The following is a 22,852-nucleotide window of genomic DNA, read 5'->3' on the forward strand; positions in this document are numbered from 1 at the left end:
ACTAAAATGATTAAAGTATTTACTTTATTTTTAATTTCTCATAGGCATCAAGCTCTCATTTAACATCAGCATAGGTGATGACAAAGAAGAAAGCCAGGGATGAAGTGTTCAAAACAGTCTTCATCCTCTCCATCTTTGCTGCTGGTTTGTAGTTGCTGAGTTTTCACACTTCTTGTTCTTCCAAGGAAAATAAGAATTAAGTGTGATATTTGAAAAACAACAACAACAAAACTTAAGAAGAAGAAGACGACTCCTAATATCTAGTCTAAATCTACCCTCCTCCAGCTTAAAGCCATTTCCTCTCATCTTGTTTGTATGCACCCTTATTAAAAGTCCCTCCCCAGCTTTCCTGTAGACCTCCTTCAGTTACTGGAAAGCCACTAGAAGGTTCCCCAGGAGCCTTCTCTTCTGTAGGCTGAAGATCCTCAGCTGTCTCAGCCTATCCTCATAGAGGAGGTGCTCCAGTCCTCTGATAATCTTTGTTGCCCTCCTCTGGACCCACTCCAACAGCTCAATGTCCTCTTGTGTTGGGGGCCCCAGAAGTGGATGCAGCACTCCATGTGGGGTGTCACGAGAGCAGAGTAGAGGGACAGAATCACCTCTCTTGACCTGCTGGTCATACTGCTCTTGATGCAATCCAAAATATGGTTGTCTTTCTAGGCTGCAAATGCACTTCGCAGGCTCACGTTGAATCTTGCATCAACCAACTCTCTCAAATCCTTCCACTTTATCTTATTTTATCTCCATTCCTACCAGCCAAAAATGTGGAGGGGCTCAATGAATGTGCATTTTAATTGTCATGCCTTACTTGAAGAATTATGGTGCTTTGCTTTCTTTGTTCTTGTAATACTGCATGATTCAAGCTAAATCAGTGCTAACAAACAAACCCAAGATTTTTAAAACTGCCTGAGTGAGAAGTCACAATGTCTTCCATTGAAATATTTATGATAATTAAAGCAGCATATTTCTGCCCTTTCTTTTTATCTCACAGTCATTGGTGCATTTACATACCTATTATAATCTTGACTTCTTTGAACTAGAAGGAGAATATTCTACCAAATATAAGGCACATTAAAATTGCTACAATTACACCCACTCCAGTAGTTGTATCAATATAATTATTTTATCAAAAATATATACATTAATTGATTATAAAATTGTGCGCAGCCAGGTCATGAATAATATTTTACCTCTGCATACCTAAATGCTTATGTGTATCACAAAAACTTCCTCAGTTTTGTTAAAGAATATATAGCATCTACTTTGCTATTTATTTATTTATTACTAAATAAAAAATAAAGATCACAGTAAAAAGTTCTAGATTTGGTTTGTGGGGAGATAAAAAGTAAATATAAATGTAACCTTTTTCTTTTTTCTGAGTTTGATGATTATGAACAGATAGATATTCATGATCTTGGACATGTTACTGTACGTGTATTTACCAAAGCTGTCCTAATCACAGCATGCAGAACTGATCACTTACCATATCTAGTTAAAGCTATTTCTTCTCCTGATACAGAACTGTGAAAGATTTGTTTTCTTTTCTTAAAATAATATGTTTCTAATAAAATTCTTCACGAAATTAAAGTAGTATTTGGCAACAATTTTATAAGATGTTTGCCAGATGTTATTCTGGGCAAGTACTGTCTCAGTATTACTTTAGCTGCTTAAAATGTAAAATACATGTTCATAACAAGTTATAAAATTAACAGTTCACACAATTTACACAAACAGTTGCAGACTCAGTTGTAAGAGTAAACTGCAGTCGGTCTGTCCTGGGCACAGTTCCAAATGCCCTCATGGCAGGACATATGCTTTATTCTATTTAGAATTTAAATTTCTTTTTTGTAAGTAAGTTTTAATTAAGATGCACTTCTGAGGATCTTGTTCGTATATTTGATCCTCTGATAGGAAATTGGTTTTATTCTTTAAATTTTTTCCTGCCTCAAGTACTGAGAGCAAGCTTTCCAGCTGCACGGTAGCAACAAAAATTGATAGTATTAAGTAATAATCATGTTAAAAATTTTACAGTCAGAATCCAGACCAGTTTCCACACTTGCACTTGCACTCAGCTCACACAAAGATACACCATTCCCCTTAAATTCCAAGCTCCTGTCCTGGTGTCTGAACAGGGTGGAGGCAGTTTCACACTCTTTGACACGTGGCTCCCACTCTCTAGGCTGGTAAAATGATGGCAGCCTTCAGCACAGCATAAACCACTTGCAGCTCAGCAAAAAAAAAAAAAAAAAAAAAAAACCTGCCTTTTCAAATATGCTTTGTTTTTTCCTCACAGCCAGCAGTAGTTTCCCCCAGTGAAACTTTCAGAAAGGAGTGCAGAAAGGAAAACCCAAGACTGCACATAGGGTCTATCTTAAGATAGGCTCTTAAGAAGATTTTTCTAGTGTTGTGGAAAAAATGATACTGTCAATACTTACTTAAGTGCTGGAACTATTTTTATTGTGGCTTACAGAGTCCTTTGGAAAAAGTGAAAAGGAGTCAGAGTGCTGTAGGCACAATGTGGTGACTTTACTGCTAGATAAAGGGCTTTAATGGAGAAAGACTTTGTGGAACAACAGCGTTGTCAATTACTTAAAAAATAGAATAAATGCAAAATATTACAACCAGTGGAAGCCAGCGATTAAGATGCTGATTTTACTTATGATTTAATTCATATATATTTTTAAAGCATTAATTGGGTAGACAAGCCAGCGTTCCCACAACTAACAGCATGGCCTAAGCAAGTTCCTAAATCGTTCTCACGATGAATTAATTGCCCTTTATTCATGTTTTCCATTATCTCTCCATAAAGATTGCTGTTAAATAATTGTGGTGAGTTTTGTCATTTTTTTTTTTCACTGTCTGCTTGACAATGAAATGTTAGCATGTCAGGATGCTGTAGTGAGATCAAATAAAACCACTAGACATGCTGACCATGAGCTGTACCTTTCCTGCACAAAAAAATCCATAATTAGGCTTAGTTCATAGGATCATAGAATGGCTTAGGTTGGAAAGGACGTTTAAGATCATCTAGTTATTTTTACTTAATGTCAATAAACAGATCAATCCTACTTCACAGTTCCTTCACCGCCTTTCTTGGCAAGTCAGAGGGTTAGTAGCTATTTATTGACTAAGCCCAGTGGAGAGTCAGTTGCAACTTCAAGGGAGCTCAAGCCTGGACAGCACACAGTAACACCACATTTGGGGATCTGGGTGCCCAAAGCAGATGATGGTGTTCAGTAAAGGCTTCTCTTGATTTGAGATAGTGTAAGCAGATACCAGGTAATTGCAGAGATGGAAGAAGACAGGCACATGTTCAAATGTGTACGACTGTGTTAAGTGAGCCACTACATGATTCATTCTATAGCAATTTTGAGAGAAAATATCTATTTTATCTGGGTATATGGAAAGAAGAGAAAAACACTGGGAGAGTACTCATGACTAAGCTTGTCTCCTCTTGTATGTTGATGTACGGAAACTTCATCTGAGCTCTTATCTGTCCTGCTGTGCTCTGAACTGTCTCATGTTATGGCCTGGATAAGGAAAAAAACTCTTAAAATTATTCCTTTTCTCTCATTCCTGAGGAAGAAAAACTTGTTTATGTTTTGCGAACAAAGATTTTAGCAGATGACCACACCCTAACTTAACCAGAAATTATTACGTGACTATGCCTTCTGGCTTGGTGAGGAATCAGAGAGATCCGTGCCACATTGCACTGTAATTTGAGATGTTGATTGTACTTCTTCCTTTCAGCTTGCTGTAGGTACGAGTCTATCCTGGGGCCCCAGGACTCTGTCCTCAACACAATGGTATATTCCAGGAGTTACTCTGCTCTTTAAATGTAAGAGCAAACTGCCCAATAAAAAGTCCATCGAAGTGTTGCATGTAACCTCAATAAAGTCTCCATGAGGAAAAGCATGCATATTTCTTCTGGAAGAGTTATTGATTTTCCTAGAGGCCAGAATCACAATAGATAGGGCTGCTCTGAAAGTATTGTCTCCTATTTTATTATGGTGGCCCATGATATCAGAGGCAGATGTTGGTGGTATGGCTGAAGAGGCTGAGCTTTCCCATCAATACTTTTCCCATCAATTACATTTTGATGCCATGCAACAGATAGCAGCAGAGGGGCAGTCGGACAAAATGGAGTCTGACATAGAAGTGTGTATGAAGCAAAGGCGTATCATTTAATTCCTCCATGCAGGACAAATTGCGCCCTCTGACATTCACTGACACTTGCTGAGATCAAACAGTTTTGGCCTTTTCTGGAGCGGGTGTAAGCACAGTGAGACAGTGGGGTGTGCATTTCAGCAGTGATGACAGTGGAGTGTTGCTGTGCTCTTGGTATCTGCTGTAGGTTCCATAGAAATAAATAGGAAGCATTATTTTTAGAGTTACCTACATATATTGTTTACAGAATGGATCAGTTCATGTTATTTTTTTTCCTCAGTTTCTGCTAAAAATTCCCATTCCTTTCCCCATGGAAGGCAAAAAAAATAAATAAACATTTTAAATATCATCTTACAGATTAAGTTGCTAAGATATCTGAATGTATGTGTATTGCAGATGTGACTGGGAGTAGTTACTGCATCAATAACAAAGGTAGGTTGATTTTGTGGAGTCCAGCTTGGGATATTCTATGATTCCATGAAAAGTGGATCATTCCGCTAACCTGTCTCCTTTGAACAACACATTTTTGTGCAGACAAAAGTAAATTCATGCGCTAAGAAGCAAAGAACATAGAAGTTTGTGCATGTGTTTTAATGCATAAATGTTAAGCTACATATTATTTTGTGCTTCAGGATATATATACCCCAGTGATTTTCAAAAGACTTTAGTGGTAAGGCCACAAAGGTCAGGGAACATAAATCTGCTTTGCAGGGTCACAGCTGAGAAAGCTGTTGGTCTAAGCACAGGAATTACGCTACAAGAATTCACTTTGCTCTAGTAGAGACATACACTGTGCTCTCTATCTGACAGTGATAACTCAGCATACCGCTTTCCAGTAGTAGTGCAAACCCTTCCCAGTGGGTCACATTAGAGCACTGGAAATGGAGACTTGCACAGATACAAAGCCTTCTCACACTCAACAGCCACATGCCTGGTAACCTTCTGGAACACTACTATCCATGCAAAGTACTGCATATTAAAAGATTTGCTATACTCCCACATCTATTCCCTGTCAAACAAGAGCTGCGTAGTTGGTGAGGAAGCCATGGCTTGTCTTGGCCAGAGAGGCAAAGAATGCGTACAATGAATTGTCTGAAAGTCTAGCATTGGTCCAGGTCCAGTCTTAATATAGAGACAATTCAAAATCTCCTTCAAATGCCTCAATTTTTATTACTTTGCAAGAAAAGAAACTCAGCTAAACATTTGACATGCACACTAATCCCTATCAAATTCCTGAGTAAAAAAAAAAAAACAACCTTGAATTCAAACTAATGTTTAGTTCATTAAATTTTATATGAATATTTCTGGTCCCTACTTTCCTAGCAGATGAAAGTCATTACGAGTAAAAATGCAGGGATCCTGTCTTTCTCCTAGCTCATTAGCATGCTTCCAAAACATCTTCCATTTCTCTCTGGCAAGATTTTTTTTCTGTTTCACTACCTAAAAAAAGTTTCCTCAACCTGGATCACAAGGTTCCTCAAACTCACTGAAATCCTCTTTTAAACATCAGTAAGATCCAGCAAGTGTCCTCATTTATCCTCACGTAACTCAAGTAGGCACCTTTAATATTGCCAAAGGGTTATGCTGAAAGCAAGAGCAAAATACTGCACTTGAGGACGGCAGCATTTTCATTTTAGTGGTGTAGCACATGATAGCACATCAATCTTTGTAAAGCACACAATTAAATTCAATTAATGAAACATATTAAACCAATATGAAGTGTATTATGGAGTGTTTGTAATGCAGTCAATATGACAAAACTAATTTACTGTAATGCCAGCATATAGAAAAGTAGAGGAGTAAATTATATGACAAGAACACACAAAACATATTTATTTGCTCATGAATGAATGTATGCTATGAAATGTGACGCACACGTAATAACGAATGGAAAAGGAGGCATCCAGGATAGCTTACAGAAATAATTACATTATCTTATTTTCCAGCTAATACCTATGGTTTTGAACTAGAGCAGAACTATTTACTATTATTTATTATTTATTATTACTATTATTTATTTGGCTGTCACAGATTCAGCCACAGATACATAGACTTACCATATGTATGTATGAGAGGACCACCATTCAGTGCTATACTGTGCCCTGCACATATCAGGTTAACGCTCAGTCTGTCTTGCTACATGTTACAGCAGTATTTATTTAGAAAATGGGAAACAACAGCAATGAGGTAGCTTGGCAGAGGCCTGTAAAAATTCACAGGAAGTAGCCATGCTCCATCCCATGGCTTACAACAGCTGAAGACTTTTATCACTCATATATTTAAAGGCAATACTTTGCAGGCTGCTTCACACTTTGCTCATATAACACAGAGGGAAAAATAATCAATGTGCCAAGAAAATAAAGCACTCCTTTATTATTTCACCAGCACTTCTCAGTGGGATATAAAAGATATTGGCTGCATATTTTCCCAGATTACGTCCCACCACTTAGAAATTCTTCTTGAAAGATATTCCCTGAAGGATTCAGTCTGGAATAGCTTAACTTCCTTCACTAAGTGCTTCCTCTGCTTTCCCTTTTCTATCTTTTTACTTTAGTATTCCCAAGAGAAGTTGAACAAGATGCTGATCTTGCATAGCAAGAAGAAAAAATACTCAGCACCCAAGGCCTTAAATGTAGTGTTGGCTTCAAGACATTAATTAAGTTTTAAATATATGTTGTTAAGTAGGAAAAGGACTAGGAACAATTATCTGTTCTCTGTTTTTCGCAACTCATTTGTGACCTCAAGGAGCTAATTTCTGCAGTATCTTTCCACATCCTTGCAAAATTTCTTGTGGGTGTTTAGTCAGTGTATATTTTGTAGGTTTTATCTCCAGAGGCCAACAGAACACCAATAGCAGTGGAAAAAATCCTACGGTGTCAACTGCACAAAGTTAGGATGGTGTACCTGGGAAAGGATCTCTCCAGATGGGTCCTGTTATTGTATTTTCTCTGTATTTTCCCAAAACATCTACTGCTGCCACAAGGATGCTGAGGAACTGAGCTGAATGGTCATCCTAATGGAATGCCAAAGAGTACTGAAAGAGAAGAAAAAAGGTAGAGACGTGCAGCTGGAAGCAATCCAGACAATGAAACACAAGTCAGAACTACTGGAAACAATAGTGGAGAATACAGAAAACTCTGGCAACTACAGGAAATATAGCCTCTGAGTTACAAAGCTGAAGGAATGCAAGCTATTGCCACCAACCAACACCTGCATCTCACTCCACTGAATTTCTTTTTTCTCCTGTGGAGCTCTAGTTGGCTTCTTCATCTCACAATACCTCTTAAATAAATTTCAATTTTGTAAATGAATGTCCTTTTATTGTAAGTGATAACCATAATAATAGACAGGAAATGAATAATAGAGACAATACAGATAGATACCGGGGAATGGCTTTGCAATCACTGAGTCAAGGAAATACTGTATTGCTATAATCTCTCAGAATTAGTTAGTGCTGCACTCCCTATCTCCATCTGAAATGACAAACCTACCTACTCAGAGTGAACAGACAGTTTCTTCAGGACACCTTGTGGGTTAGTGAAGCACTTTTGGTTTAACAAACTTTTTGTACCAAAAGCCAGGTAGAAGTGGTAGTCTAGTAATTTTTTTTATTGAGCTGAAACCACACTGTGAGATGCTCCTACAGAGAACCATGTGTCTGTACCACAAACATGGCACTCACCACCAGAGACACTGCTTCCAGTATCCCTGCCCTTGGGCACAGATACCAGTATCCTTCCCACTACATCAAAGTAGACTCCGATGTTACCAGGGAAAAGGGCTCAGCTACTCATCCCCATGGGTAAAGAGAGTTTAGGAATGAGACAGGCAAATAAATTAATGGATTAAGTTAAGCAGAAGTTGGTGTTTGAACCTCAAGCTCCCACTGGTGATGAGGGTCGATGTGCTGCCAGGGCCTCCAGAGCATTCTCACTTGCAGGGGTCTGGCTGTGGGACTCAGGCAGAGTCTGATACTTATGGGAGCTTCTTTAAGTTGAATCTCTAACATTTGCCACCTGCCTGAGTTGTCAACCAACCCATGGTTATTGTCTGAGCCTGTTTTTCCTTCTCAGACCTAACTCTGATCCCAAGGACAGGCCCTGTGCCCATATACAGGTAGGTGCCCAGCAGTTGGAACCAAGGCTGCTCAATGCAGGCAGTGGGATAGACCTTGCTGGGAGGCCCTGCCCTGTTTGCCCACTGATTGTGACACCAGGCAGCCCCATAACTCCCTGACTTACATCACAGCTATACCACTGGTGTCTCTAGTGAGGCATGACAGCACCAAGTAAGATGCAGAACACTGGGTATCCACACAGGGGGCACATTCCAGGCATGCCACATACTGCCACACAGGAAAGAGAGCTGAGACACAAAAAAGGATGTGGACTCAGAATCAGCTGTTCTATGAACAGTATTTTTGGGGACTGAGCAAAATCAATAACCTTCTGACTCATTAGTTTGCATTTTTAACTAAGTTCTGGGTAGAAGTAGAGAGATAGAAGCATTAGCATCTGGCATGTGTTAACAGAGGTACCTTTGAAGCTACCATTTGCAGCAGCATACAAGCTTTGGATGGAACAGTACAATCCAGTATTCATAATTTTAAAAGAAAATGTAAAAAAAAAAAATAAAAAGGTTTCTAAAGAGAATGAAGGGAATGACTGAAAACCTCCTTTACAGGGAGTCTGAGGAGAATGCATTATTTCACAGTGAGAAAAGTCTTTGATTTGGTATACAAATACAAAACAATCCAATGCTAAGAAGCCAAAGCGCCCTTTTCAAGTTAGCAATAAGTAGAATAGCAAAGGAAATAACTTATCAAATGCAGAAACAGATTTTTCCACTTGAACTACATAAATGTGAATTAGAAACTTTCCAGATAGTGTCCTCTGATTTAACTCAAGCTAAGGGCTAAGCCATGAAGCATGATTTTGAGGGATTTGATGGCTTCTGCTACACTTGCGAGCATAGCAGAAGAAACTCCCAGTAGGCTGTACCAGCAGTATACAGCTATTAAATAAAATTCTTCCAGAATTTTGATAAGAAAAGGTTATTTTATTCTTTTACAAGTGTAAATATCTTTAACTAAATTGCAGCTGAGACACTGGAAAGTACGTACAATGGCCTTCACAGAATCACAGAATGTCAGGGATTGGAAGGGACCTGGAAAGATCATCTAGTCCAATCCCCCTGCAAGAGCAGGAACACCTAGATTAGGTCACACAGGAATATATCCAGGTGAGTTTTGAATGTCTCCAGAGAAGGAGACCCCACAATCTCTCTGGCCAGCCTGTTCCAGTGTTCTGTTATCCTCACTGTGAAGTTTTTTCTCATATTTATGTGGGACCTCCTACGTTCCAGCTTGTACCCACTGATCATTGCCTTGATCCTAGTCTGAGGGGGGGGGGGGGGGGGGGGGGGAAACAGAAAAGAAAGGCAACAGAGAATAGACAAGAATGAGTGGGTCATTACACAGCAAAACAAACTTGCTGCCAGCATTACTTGCAAATACTTTTGAAAATTATACCGTGTGACTATTTTGTATCTGTATCACAGACTGAACTTTCACCCTAATCTGTAGGCTTTGCTCTAAGTTATATCAGCGGGGTCTGAACTCCGATCCCTCTAAAGTACCCATGATTTGGTGTCCTTCAGCTACTTAAAGACTCATCTTTTGCTATGTGCTGTGGTTTAAACCAGCACATGGCCCAACACTACACAGTCATTTGCTCACTCACCACATTCCCAGTGGAATGGAGGGAGAGAATCAGGGAAAAAGAAAGACTCACAGAATCACAGAATGGCCAGGGTTGGAAGGGACCTCAAAGATCATAAATCTCCAACCCCCCTGCCACATACAGGGCCACCAACCTCCACATTTAATACTAGACCAGGCTGCCCAGGGTCCCATCCAATCTGGCCTTGAACACCTCCAGGGACGGGGCATCCACAACCTCTCTGGGCAGCCTGGTCCAGCACCTCACCACTCTCATAGTAAAAAACTTCCCACTGACATCCAACCTTAATCTTCCTTTGCTCAACTTAAAAACATTTCCCCTTGTCCTGCAGTTATCTACCCTTTCAAAGAGTTGATTCCTATCCTGTTTGTAGGCTCCCTTTAAGTATTGAAAAGCTGCAACGAGGTCACCCTGCAGCCTTCTTTTCTCCCAGCTCCCTCAGCCTGTCTTCTTAAAAAAAGAAGTAAAACTTTGAGATAAAACTATTTACTAAGAAAGAGAAAATGAAAAGGATAATAGTTATGACTATATTCATATATATATATATATGTGAATGTATGTAACAAGTGATGCACAAGCAATTGCTTGCCACCCACTGACCAGTGTCCAGCTAGTCCCTGAGCAGCAGAAGAGAGAGATGAAGTCTCACCCCTTCAAAACTTCTTCCACATGATGTCATATGGTGTGGAATATCCCCTTGGCAATTTAAGTCAGTTCTCCTAATTCTGTTCCCTCCCAGTTCCTTGGGCCCTTTGCTGTGAATAACCTTGGCTCTGAACAGCACTGCTTAGCAGCAACTATAAATACTGGTGTTATCAACAGTGTTTTTCTCCTAGAACCAGAACGTAGTATCATACCAGACACTCTGAAGAAAAACAATTGCATCCCAGCTGAAACTAAGACAGTATTGTAGCATTTGGCTATGAGGAGAAAAAGAAATTGAGCCTATGTGAAATCAGACTCTTTTCAGAAAAAAATAGTAACACCTTGGATGAAAACATTTAATATGAAACATTAGACTCAATCCTAACACTAGAAGGATTAAGACATCTGTACTGCTAAGAAAAGTGTGTTACTATTTCCACCTTGTTTCCACCTTGTGGTTACCCCTGCAGTAACATCTGTGAAACCACAGAATTTTTCAAGACCTAATTAGGGATGTAAAAGGACAATGTTAACTCACCAAGCAGTTTGAGAAGTAACATAATTTTTATGTGTGTGTGTGTGTGTGTGTGTGTTCAGCATCTTGGATCTTCCTCGGATCACCATGAAATTTGCATGATAGCAGCCCTAGAATGCAAAAATCATCTAGAGAATTGTTCATTGCTAAGTTTTGTGCTAAAGAGTTAATGGCTTTGGTATGTTATATTGTTTAGATGTGAGGTTAAATTTGGAGATCAAGCTCAGTTTCTTTTCTGAATTAGAACAGTTATGATATGCAAGTCTCACTATTGACTGCCCTGCATTGGAAGCTGGAGGCAGGGCCCTGCAGAGAAAAATGTTGTAGAACAGCTGAGAGACTGAGGGAACTCGGATTGTTTAGTCAGAAGAAGAGGAGGCTCAGGGGAGGCTTTATCACTTTCCACTGCTTCCTGAAAGGAGTTTGGGGCGAGGTGGAACTTGGTCTCTTCTCCCAGATAACAGCAATAGGATGAGAAGTAATGGTTTTAAGTTGTTCCACAGGAGGTTCAGGTTGCTTACTAGGAAAAATTTCTTCTCAGAAACAGTGCTGATGCATTGGAATGGGCTGCCAAGGGATGTGATGGAGTCACAATCCCTGGAGGTTTTCAAGAAAAGGATAGATATGGCAAGATATGGCACTGGGGGATATGGTTTAGTGAGCATTATAATTACGAGTTGACAGTTGGACTAGATGATGTCAGCGGTCTTTTCCAACTCGAATGATTCTATGATTCTATTTTGTATGTCTGCTGAGGCTGGTGCAGATCATGTATTCACTGTATAACCTTTGAGAAGGAGTGAGGGGTCATCCTCTGCCTTGAGATGACTCCAGTACAAAGCGTGAGCACGCATGGTATTCATTCTACTGTCACAACTGGCAGCAATCTGTACACAAGTCTTTCAGATGTGCATGACATAAACACTTTGTAATAGAAAATATAGAAAATAGAAACATTCAGGCAGACTTTGGGATTCCCATACACTACTTGTGATTTTGCTTTTGTGATTTGCTCAACATTATTTTGGGTGATGGGAAGTGTGCTCTTTGTGCATCTGCTCCTTCCCTATCCTCAGTTTTTGCCATAACCTCTGCAGGCAAATATAGCTGGGTTCATCATCAATTTGGACTGGGATTTTGCTCTCCCAAGTCTCACACTGAGCATGCAAGGCTAAGAATTGCCATAATAACTGCAGATTTTATTTTTGGCCCTGTGCTAAACCACAGGATCTATGTGGTAGAGAGAATTTTCATGATGATATAATAGCATATTGTAAGGTTTACACAAACTAAAAGTCCTATGTTTTTGAAGCTGGTTTTATGTTTGTAAACATCATATAACATAGATTTAATATAATGCGTAGAACTGAAAACAAACAAACAAACAAACAAACAAAAAACAATATATATAAGAAATATAAGTTTTCCTACTGCAGCTTTCCTAATGAAGCTGAGAAGAAAATAATGTAGGTCTTCCAATGTAAAAACATGTGCCTTCTCAGGCTTAGATATACCTAGTGCAGAATGCTAACCAATATTGACAGATAAGTTGAAGTATAATACCACAGTGAAACTGATAAAATTTTAAAAGATATTACCTATTCTTTGGTCCAGGATAATTGTAACAATCAGAAAACTCTATGCATGTTCATTTTTCAAAAGATACTGTCATTTTCTACAACAAAATAAAATAAATAAATAAATAAACAGCATTTTGCTGTTCTATGGCCATCTACTGAGTTGTCCGTTTCTTTCTGTGAAGGGAAAAATAATTTTACACACTAAATTAAGCTAGATTAAGATTGCATTAAAAAAAAAAAATCACTCCTGATATTATTTGAAAACAGCAGCAAGCTATACCAACCATTAATTATTTTGTTTTTACCTTTAAAATTTGGGTAGCAAAGGTAGTTGACAATACCAGTTTAGATCAGTTATGTCATATATTGAAATGGGAAGTCCAAAGAATAACATAGAAGAAAAGAACGCTAAGCAAAAAATGTATAAACTGCATTCCAATGTGACAAAAAAAAAAAAAAGCCTAAGATTTACAATGAAAAAGACCGAGCAGAATATGAATCCCAAAATAATTTTTAGTAACTGTTCACTACGAAAACAGAGCTTTGGGTATAGTACAAGTTTTTCTGTAATAAGTTAAAATTTCTTTTACCTATGGGTGAATTTGATGCAGATACACATTTCTATGAAAAAGTATTGTGGTTCTTGTGAAAATTGAGCTAACTGTAATGACTCTAATTATTAGCTGAGACTTATAACAAAACATGCCTACATCCAGTGTTGCTAATAGCAGCAGGTTGATGGAGATTCTTTGTTCCTTCCATGCAGCTCAAGTCACATGAGGATAACACTGACCTTATTTCAAGAAAGAGTTATTCATGTAACTTCTTTTACTTATAGAGGTTGTTCCTTCAGTCATGCCTGACTGAGACAGAAAGGATGGATTTACAAATTCAATGCCAGATACACTGAGTCAACAAATACTTCAATCTGTAAATCAGTTCCAGAGCCACAAAACATGGAGAGAGAGATTCAGAATTCCTGCTGGAATAACTGTAATATCATTTAGGACCTTGAGCACCCTCCTATCAATTTCTCTAGTCTCTTTTCCTCTGCAGACTTTTTCTCTCCATCCCTAAGTAGTCCATATGCTTGTCTGGACACGCTGCTACATTAATCATTTTTTTTTTCTTTCCAATTCCACTATCATCTCGGTGCAACGTCTTTCACAGAGCTCAGCCTCTCAGTTCTCTTGGGTCCTTATTTTTCTCCACCAATAGTAACCCTGAACACCTGACAATCTTGAAGATGCCTTCATAGGATTGCCCTCTGAAAAGTGCAATTATTCCCCATCCTCCAGCCACCAATCCTTCTCTTTCACTAATTTCAAAGAAAGGAGATAGAAACTCTGATGTGCCAAGGTGACAAAGAAAAAATATGTTTAAGTAGATAATTGAATTCAGAGTATCTACAGTCTTCACAAGAGGACATCCCTCATGTCTTCCAACTCCCTTCCTTAAATCCACTCTTACTGCTGCTTGGAATTTAGCCAGGGCAAGCACTAACACTTGTAAAATAAATTGAAAGGAGTACAAATATTTTCAGTCCTACTTGTCAAGTGAAAGATATCCCTGTCTAGTAGGTAATGCTCCTTACACTTGAGACACAAGTCTTGAAATAACTCCAGCTATACACTCCTAAATCCTTGTTTGAATCAAGTCTTATGGGAAGAAATGATATTTAAGCTACTTTCATTCTGAGTAAGAGCATCCATACAGGGGATAAATACCATTTACTGCACTTAGGAGCTTAATTCAGATTTGTCAAATATTCCTATATACAGAGCATTTGTGGATTTTCTATGCAGGTACTAGTCCAGTCAAGCCCATTTCAGTGTTAGAGGTGTGCTCTACATCATACGGCACCCTGTTTTGCAGATATATTTGCTGTTTTCATTTTTTACAAGATACAACATGGAGCATACTGCTGGGTGTCTGTCATCTTAATGTTTATCGACTCATGAAGGTTTACAAGTGGCTAGAATTACTTGCTACATCATACACCATTACACTGTATGGACATTATTGTAGCCAATTCTACTTACATTTTAGTTCAATGTGACCGCTGTTTTCCACAATGATACATGAGAAATAATAGGTAATAAATATTTTGTGATATGCTGATTTCATAGAGTTTGATTACCCAAGCAATGAAGGAATTAGCAGTGCTGAATCTAAGTTCATATTGGTGAAGTAATTAACTAACCTGACAAAACAGCAGTATTTCATACTTCTTTTTATTTTCTTTCTTTTACGTAAGTGTATCCATTTTCACAAATTCCATCATCTTTCACAAATACAGGAAAAGAAATTGTGAGACTAAGGTTTTCTTTCAGATAATATAGCTCTACACCATTTATTTTATTTTGCTGTGGTATTTGACAAGCATTTGAGCTATCAATGGTTTTATCACAGCCATTGTCTTGCACCTGATGGCTTTTATCGGGTGCTGTTTGTATGTAGCTTTTGGAATTACAGAAACAAGGGCAGAAACAGACCTCAGAAGATCACCCACTGCCTCTACCAGCTGGACAGAGCCGAACAGGCAAACTGCAGCTGAGCAGATCTGTGTTCTCCTAGCTGTTAATATCTGACCCATGTACACACAGTAGCCACATAGAGATGCTGTAACTTCAAAGAGATGATGTGCTCTTACTGTTTCCTTTCACAATGCTGTGTGTCCTCTGCAGGTCTGAAAATCGACATGTTGCAGTAGAAAGGAGGACATTTCCACTATCTCTCTACCCAACTCAATCATCTGCAAACAGTTTACATCAGCTTCTGTTCTCTGTAATAAATCGTCTGCTTTCACAACCCAGAGCAGTTATAAATAGCAACACATGATTTCACATTTTGAAAAATCCCAAAACTTCCCAAGAAAGCAGTTGCTCAACTGAAAATGCAGGGAAAAGGGCAAAACTAACCATAATGTAGCAGGTGCACAAAATGTTTGAGACTTTGTTTTCTGCTTTCTTTCATTTGCAAATCACTCATACAATCGTCAGTTCTAAAATGATGAAGTTTGCTGAGGCTGCACAACACCTTTCCTTGAAAATCCTTTTGTACAGCAGAACTTCACTGCGAGAATGTGGCTTGGATAACAAAGTAGTCTCAAAGCTGGTGGTCTGTGTTTTAGAAATACATTACTTATCCATATGCTAGATTTCTTCTTTCCTGCAGCTTTCATCTTTATACTGCCCAGTATCTTTAAAATTTCCATGTAAAGGCATAGATCTTTTGCAGGAAGTTGTGTGTAACTGTATAGAAGTTATCTATAGCAAAATAGGTAGCATGGGAGAAAAAAATCTTTCACCGAGTAGGAATTTTGTTAGCAAGTCTGGGATTCCATCCTCAAGACCACATCTCCCTTCAAATTATGGATAAGCTAGAAAAATATTCCTAGCTTCTCTTGAGAAGAATAGCAGTCAACAAGTATAATGCCCTATTGCTGTTGCAGTGAGTCTCTAACCATATCTCATTTCTCTAGAAATCTTGTCTATGCTTTTCTTCTGACAGAATAGCATTACAAATTCTACAATTTAAAACATTGTGGGACTTATGTGGTGCAGTTTATTTACACAATGTAATAAACAGTAAACCCTAATTAGGGTAATCCCAAGAAGAGAAGCCTGATGATTTGAAACAGATTTAAAATAACTAAAAAGGGCACAGTTCTGACATGTAATTACATATGTCAGGTGCTCCAAATGGGTCTTTTAACCCACTGGAAATGATAAGCTTCAATCCACTGCACAGTAAGAAAATAGTAAATCACACTAACCCCAATGCCTGCTAAGAAAGCAAAGCCTCATAGCTACCTTGCCATAACTTGTAACCAAATGCCCTCAGACTTGTATAATCTTCTTCTCTACAAAACATACCTCATTACAGTGTTGAGGTTAATGATCAGAAATAGAATATGATTAACATCATGCACAAACACACACACATACAAAAAAAAAAAAAAAAAAAAAAAAACGAACAAAACCAACTCCTTAGAAAGAATCAGTCACTAAGATATTAATTTCCAGATGTAAATCTCAGGCAAAAATTTCAAACTATAATCCATTACTGCTCAGAATAATGCCTTCTGATATGCTGAATTATACTATGTCCTGGGACAATATAGTAGTCTTGCTGCAGAAAAACAGTTTCATCACTATATGGTTCTGAAAAACCCAGAGCCTGATCTTGGGAACAGTCACTCCAATAACTGACTTGCACATTCATGAACAAAGTATCTGCTACATATGTCTATGGCACCAAATTAAAACTTGACATGACAAAGAAAATGCACTTGATGATGTACTGGAAACAGTTGATTCTCAGTATCCCAACTCTAGACAGTTGTGTCATACTAAAAGTATTTCTAGGCATACTCACAGATAACAAGTATATCTACTTGCCTAGTAGTGTAATGACATGCAGGGGAACATGTTTGTTGTTTTTTTTTTCAGCTCTTTATGATTAAAATGTGCTTGAGACAATGTCCTCAATTCCAATGATACAACCTGCATGGACACATACATAAAATCTAATGCACATAAATCATCCCAGAGCCAAAACTTGATTCTTCACTCAGTTTGTTCACTTCATCTTCAGGCAAAGTTTCCTTGTGTATTAAGGAGGATACTTTCACAAGGGAAGGCCATAAGTGTAAGAGTCATTGTACTGCTCCTAGAGCTGATAGATAATTGATGATGTAACATAGCTGATTGAAGAAGACATTTTTTGGCAAAAGAAATTAAATTGAGTGAATTAACTTTATGGATCGAAATCCAGCAAAGCACAGGAGGCCTTCTGAAGAATGGAGGCTTCCATTATTGAGTTTTTCTACTAATGAGAATCTAACATACAGCCTGCACAAGAGCAAACTAAATCCTCCATTACTCAGAGGAGAAGACCAATTAATGTAATTGGCATTGTATCTCAGTATGGTAGTTTTAGACAATTTAGCTGAAACCCTAACTCTCCTTAGATTTTAAGGAGTTACGTATAATAAAGGAGTTACATATAACAATACTGGAGGGAGTACCTGAAACAGTTAGCTAAGCCATCTATAACAAATTTGTAGAATCAAAGTAAAAGCAATCAAGAAATCTGTCCACCTTATGGATTTCTAAGTCTCAGCCCCGGAAGATGAAGTCACCAATCTGCTGTTTGCCCAGCTAAGCCCATGCAGTGTGGCTTCCAGAAGAGACTAACACCAAAAGAGACTGAAACTTGAACAACATATATGTAACAGTTCAGGTGGGTACAGAACTGTAATCTTATCTGCTGTCAATTTCAGTCTTAATCAATCTTGCTCCCCCTTATTCTGCAGCAATTTAACTGTGTACAGTTATGTATATACTTACGTTGCAGCAGTACTGTTCTTAGAAGGTAAGATTCAAGTAATGTTGCAGAGTCTGGTAAAAACAGATTTATACAGAGAGAGATCTATGATTTTCAGAAAAGAGGTGACAGCACAATATACTTGCAGGGGATACTCAACTTTGGAATGATAGGGACAGAAGAGACAATGAGTATGCAGTTGGTTGAAGGTATACAGTGCAATGGACCAAAATTACACAACTTTCCTTGGCTGTACCTGTTTTCCTACGTAGACACATCCAACACGAGGACTTCCAGCCTTGTTCAGAGCACGTCTCATCAACTAGGATGTGAAAGTGCCCGTAGAACCCAGTAAATCATTTTATACAATGACTCAGTGTTGTAAGTTGATGGAGCTTAGCCAGCAGTGGAATGCTTTCAAATTTTATTCTTATATATATTTAGACATGATTTTTGAGGCTATTATCTAGTGCTCTGCTTGCAGATTCCTGTTTAGAGCCCACTGACCATTGATTTCACAGATCTCACTGCAGGGTGCCTTCAGTTCCCACAGTGATTCTATTCCTAGCATGTGAACAACATATCCATAGCACTCTTCCTGGGGGATGTCCCTCAGAGCATATGATGTTTTTTAAGCAAAGATGGAGATCAGAAAACCACAATCAAATGATTAGATGTGAACTTGTGAGACTGTCCTCAGGAGGAAGCATGATGCAGGGAAGCAAGCTGCTGATTTTAGAATCAGAATGTTTACAATATGTGTGTTGCAAGGCAAGACTGTATGATCAGATACTGGGTAATGTTGGTTCAGTGGAAGGTGTGCTACCCACATCTAACCATTTCCCTCCCTGTTAAAGCACAATAATTATGTTTCCCATGGACAGAACTATTAAAAGTACAGGCAAGCTATGTGGGACAGATTGCTGATATTAACACAGAAAAACAAGACCACCAAACCTTTGCACCTGTCAATATTTGTCCTCCAGCAGTTGGTGACTAATGGTTTAACACATTGATTCTTCTTGCCACCCTCCCCCTGCCTTCCAGGAAATAAGATTAAGTTTCCCAACTCTGGAGAGCTGGAAAAAAGTATAAAAATGTAGTCCTTCTCTAGCCTCCAAAATATTCTTTATTCACTCAAATTCCTTTGTAATCAGATACAGCCCAAGCTTGTATTAAAATAACAATAATGATGACAAAACAAAAACAACAACAATCCCAGCAAGGATGGTGTCTACTTGAGTGGCATAGACTCAGTACTTTGAGTTCACATTGGAAATCTCTCCTTGACCTAGAACCAGAGCCCAGGACTAACAGACCCACATTTCAGCACCCTGACAGCTAAGGCAGTACAACCTACCATGCATTTCCCCACCCAGCTTCTGCCTGTACTTGTTTGTATCCAACTGGCAGCACTTCTTCAGAGGTGGGGAGGGGATGTTCAAGTAGCATGCGTTGTAACAAAGCATCATCTCCTGCATCTCTGAGTAGCACTGTATGAGCTTAGAGAACTGCTTCACACCACTTCCGCTTAAAAGCTGAAGTAAACACTAAGCAAGTTCATTCTGTGTGAGAGAATGTCCAGCACAGACATACTTCTGCAAAACAGCCTGTCAGGGGTCAAAGACCTGGAGTTCAGCTCCTTTGGCTCCCAAGGTCAGGCCCGCTGGTCTCACCCAGTGAGCTTAGCAATTACAGATTGTGTCATTGCTTCTCTTTGTGAAGATGACAGGGAGATTTTTTAGGTAGAGACATTTTTCCTGGTAAGCAAACAGACCTGTAATGCGTGAAATAGACAAAGCTGCATTTCATGTTAAGCCAGGGATTTAAAGTCTGATTTCTTTACTCACCAGAATTTAAAGTCTGATTTCTTTAAAGATTTCTGAAAGCATATAGTTTAAGTTTTATAGCTCCCTTTGAAAAAAAAAGAAAGAAAAAAACTAGAGCTGCGGAGGGGAGAAACAAAAAGAATGACTTAAGGAATTGCTTTCTCTTCATTACTTTCTCTTATGGTGAATTTTCTGCCAAGACTATCCACAGAAACAGACGTGAAGGAAGGACATTCATGGTGACATAGTAACTCCGCAGACTCTCCCTTTTTCAAAAAGTGGCTCTGCCAAGAAATCTTAGTACAGTTTGTGGTTTATGGCAAGATCAGGGCAAGACTACAGCAAGAATACTGCATGTCTCCTCAGCTCAAGGGTTCCAGTTCTTTGTCCCAGTACTGTCAAGAGATACTGTGCAAAACCTCTCCCTCAGCCCACACACAGTCCCAGGGATGGCTGATGCATTACATATAGCAAGGATTTAGTAAAATCCACACAGTGTGTTAGAAGCTTAATTAATTATCTTTCATTATTGCCTTTACAAATATACTTTCATAATCTTTTAGTCAAACATAAACCAAGAAGGCTACTTATTTCTTTTTAATGAAAATTCTCCTCCAATTAAAAAATTAATTAAATAAAAATTGACCTTGCAGCTAAACCTCTTTCCTTTTCTCTTTCCCTTTCTCTTTTTGCTCTCTCTTTCCCTTTCTCTTTCTCTTTTTTTCCTCTCTCTTTCCCTTTCTCTTTTTTCTTCTCTCTTTCCTTTTCTCTTTCCCTCTCTCCTTTTTCTCTTTTTTTCCTCTTTCTTTTCTCTTGAAAAACAAAGACAAAGCAAACATTTGCCAGGTGTTTGTTTGTTTTTTTTTAAATATTCTTCCAAAGATTTGGTAAAATATAATTACACATCAGTATTTGACTCAAAACTTACCCAGATCTGAGATTCTGAGGATCCTTTTGCACAAAACTACCAGGAAAAAAAAAGAAAGAAAGAAAGAAAAAAAAAACACCAGAAAATGTAGAACATGGTCCTTTCTGTCCTTTTTAAAAAGTTATTCCATATAAATATCTTGTGTATTTGCCACAAATACAATGCCTGTGAGTATATCAGCCATACTCCTCAGTGAACCACAAAGATATTACTATTAATAATGTTAGACTTACAACTTTTAATATAGACATCATAAACTAGAAGCAGCAAAAATAAGTTCTAAGCATTTGCAAGAACTGTAAAAATCTGATCAGGTAGCAGAGCAAAACAGCCAAGTTTTCAAGTGGCAGAAGGTGGTTGGTAAGAATCCAAGATGACAGGAGTTCTTCAGTTAAAAACAAAATACTTGACCACTTGAGCTTCTACGAGATATTGTCAAAATAAACCACAATTATTTATTCAGATGATGTGCCTTGGCTTTACTTTCAGGAAAACTGCCAGAAAATAAATGAAGTATTCAAAGAATCAACAATCCAGAGAAGACACTTAAAGGTCTGAAGATGGAATATGCAACATACTTCAATTAAATGATACAGTTAGAGAAACTTGTTTTTCTTTAGCTCGCTGAAATTGATTTCAAACATTTAAAATTCTACAGTCTTATTCAGAACAGTTATATAATGTAGTGAATTATGCCACTAACAAGAAAAGGCACCCAAAATAATATTTCTACTTCCATTTAAAGGGAGGAGGAGGGAGCAGGTCTAGAGTAGGACCACAAGGACGGTCAAAGGTCTGGAGCACCCCTCTTATAAAGAAAGGTTGAGGGAGCTGGGTTTATTAAGTCTGGAAATGAGAAGGCTCCCAGGGAGACCTCATTGCAGACTTTCAGTATCTGAAGGGAGCTTATAAGTAGGACAGAGACCAACTTTTTAATATGGTCTGAGAGTGATAGAACAAGGGGTGTGTCTTTAAACTAAATGAGAGGAGATTTAGATTAGACGTTAGGGGGAATTCTTTACTTCTGGGGCAGTGATGCACTGACACAGGATGCCCAGAGAAGCTTTGGGTACCCCTTCCCGGGAGCCAGGTTGGATTGGGCCCTGGGCAGCCTGAGTTGGTGGGGGGCAGCCCTGCCCATGGCTGGGGCTGGAACGGGATGGGCTTCCCTTTGAACGCAAGGGTTGTGATTCTATGATTTATGACAATTACTTTCCTCTCCAATTTCTCCCTTTCTTATCAGTGCTACTTGGCCCATTTAGCCTTTAGTGATTTTGTCATATGATTTATTTTACCAAAGGGACAACAGAGGAAGTCATTACCTTTTACCTGTGGTGTTTTTTTTATTAAGCAAGTACTAAAAGGTTGGGTTCAAGGTGCAATAAATGTGAAGAGGGGCCACTAGTTTAGGGTTTGTCACCCATTATCAATGTGGTAAAACGCGTGTCATCAAAAGCTCAAACAGCCTGAAAAGCACAGGGTGCTAACTGCTGCCTTGCATGGGAAAATTATATAGACTACGGTAAAACTGATCTGCCTCAGGCCGCACTCTGGGAGATGAGCACCAGGGCAAATCAGGTCCCCTAACCTTTGCTGTCGAGACCTCTTGCATTTGTCAGATCTCAGACAAGAAGGACAGGGGAGGCTGTGAGAAGAGTGACAATAACAGTGACAACCAGGAAAAGTCCAGCAGGGAGGACTAGTTACAGAAAAACATGCAATGTCTCAGGAGGTAAGACTAAGAATCCATGCCATGCCTGCTTTTAATTGTCTTGTGTATGTTATCACATGCTCAAAGTAAAAGAGTAACTGTATCCCAGTACATGATTTTCAGTAACTCCATGGCATCAAATGAAATTCATAAAATTGTATCATTAAAACTGACTAAAATTTGGGTCTAAAGCACTCCAAATGAAGCGTGAGCCTATTTCTCTGTAAAAGCCTTATTAACAATGGGAGAAACATGAATATGGAAGTTTTGAAGAACCCTAACTTGCTTTCTGTTGTTATGGGATACACTTCCTTGGTCTACCCCCATGTTCTCAGCAAGTCTGACTCACAAGAAGTCTGGCTTTCAATAAATAATGAAAGCCCTA

The 22,852-nt window shown here is 38.6% G+C and overlaps 1 long non-coding RNA gene across 3 annotated transcripts in view; it reads right to left on the bottom strand.

The window, feature by feature from the left end:
* Positions 1–22,852, bottom strand: part of LOC116216679 (uncharacterized) — a 148,195-nt gene continuing 125,343 nt past the window's right edge. For 2 of the 3 annotated variants that reach the window (XR_014883625.1, XR_014883623.1), the window contains one exon: positions 1–7,201. This is a non-coding gene — a long non-coding RNA (uncharacterized LOC116216679). The remainder of the gene's footprint in view (positions 7,202–22,852) is intronic. The other variant, XR_014883624.1, reaches the window with a different exon arrangement.

The sequence above is a fragment of the Meleagris gallopavo genome, chromosome 5 (genome assembly GCF_905368555.1).
Source record: "Meleagris gallopavo chromosome 5, MGAL_WU_HG_1.1, whole genome shotgun sequence".
Lineage (NCBI taxonomy): Eukaryota > Metazoa > Chordata > Aves > Galliformes > Phasianidae > Meleagris > Meleagris gallopavo.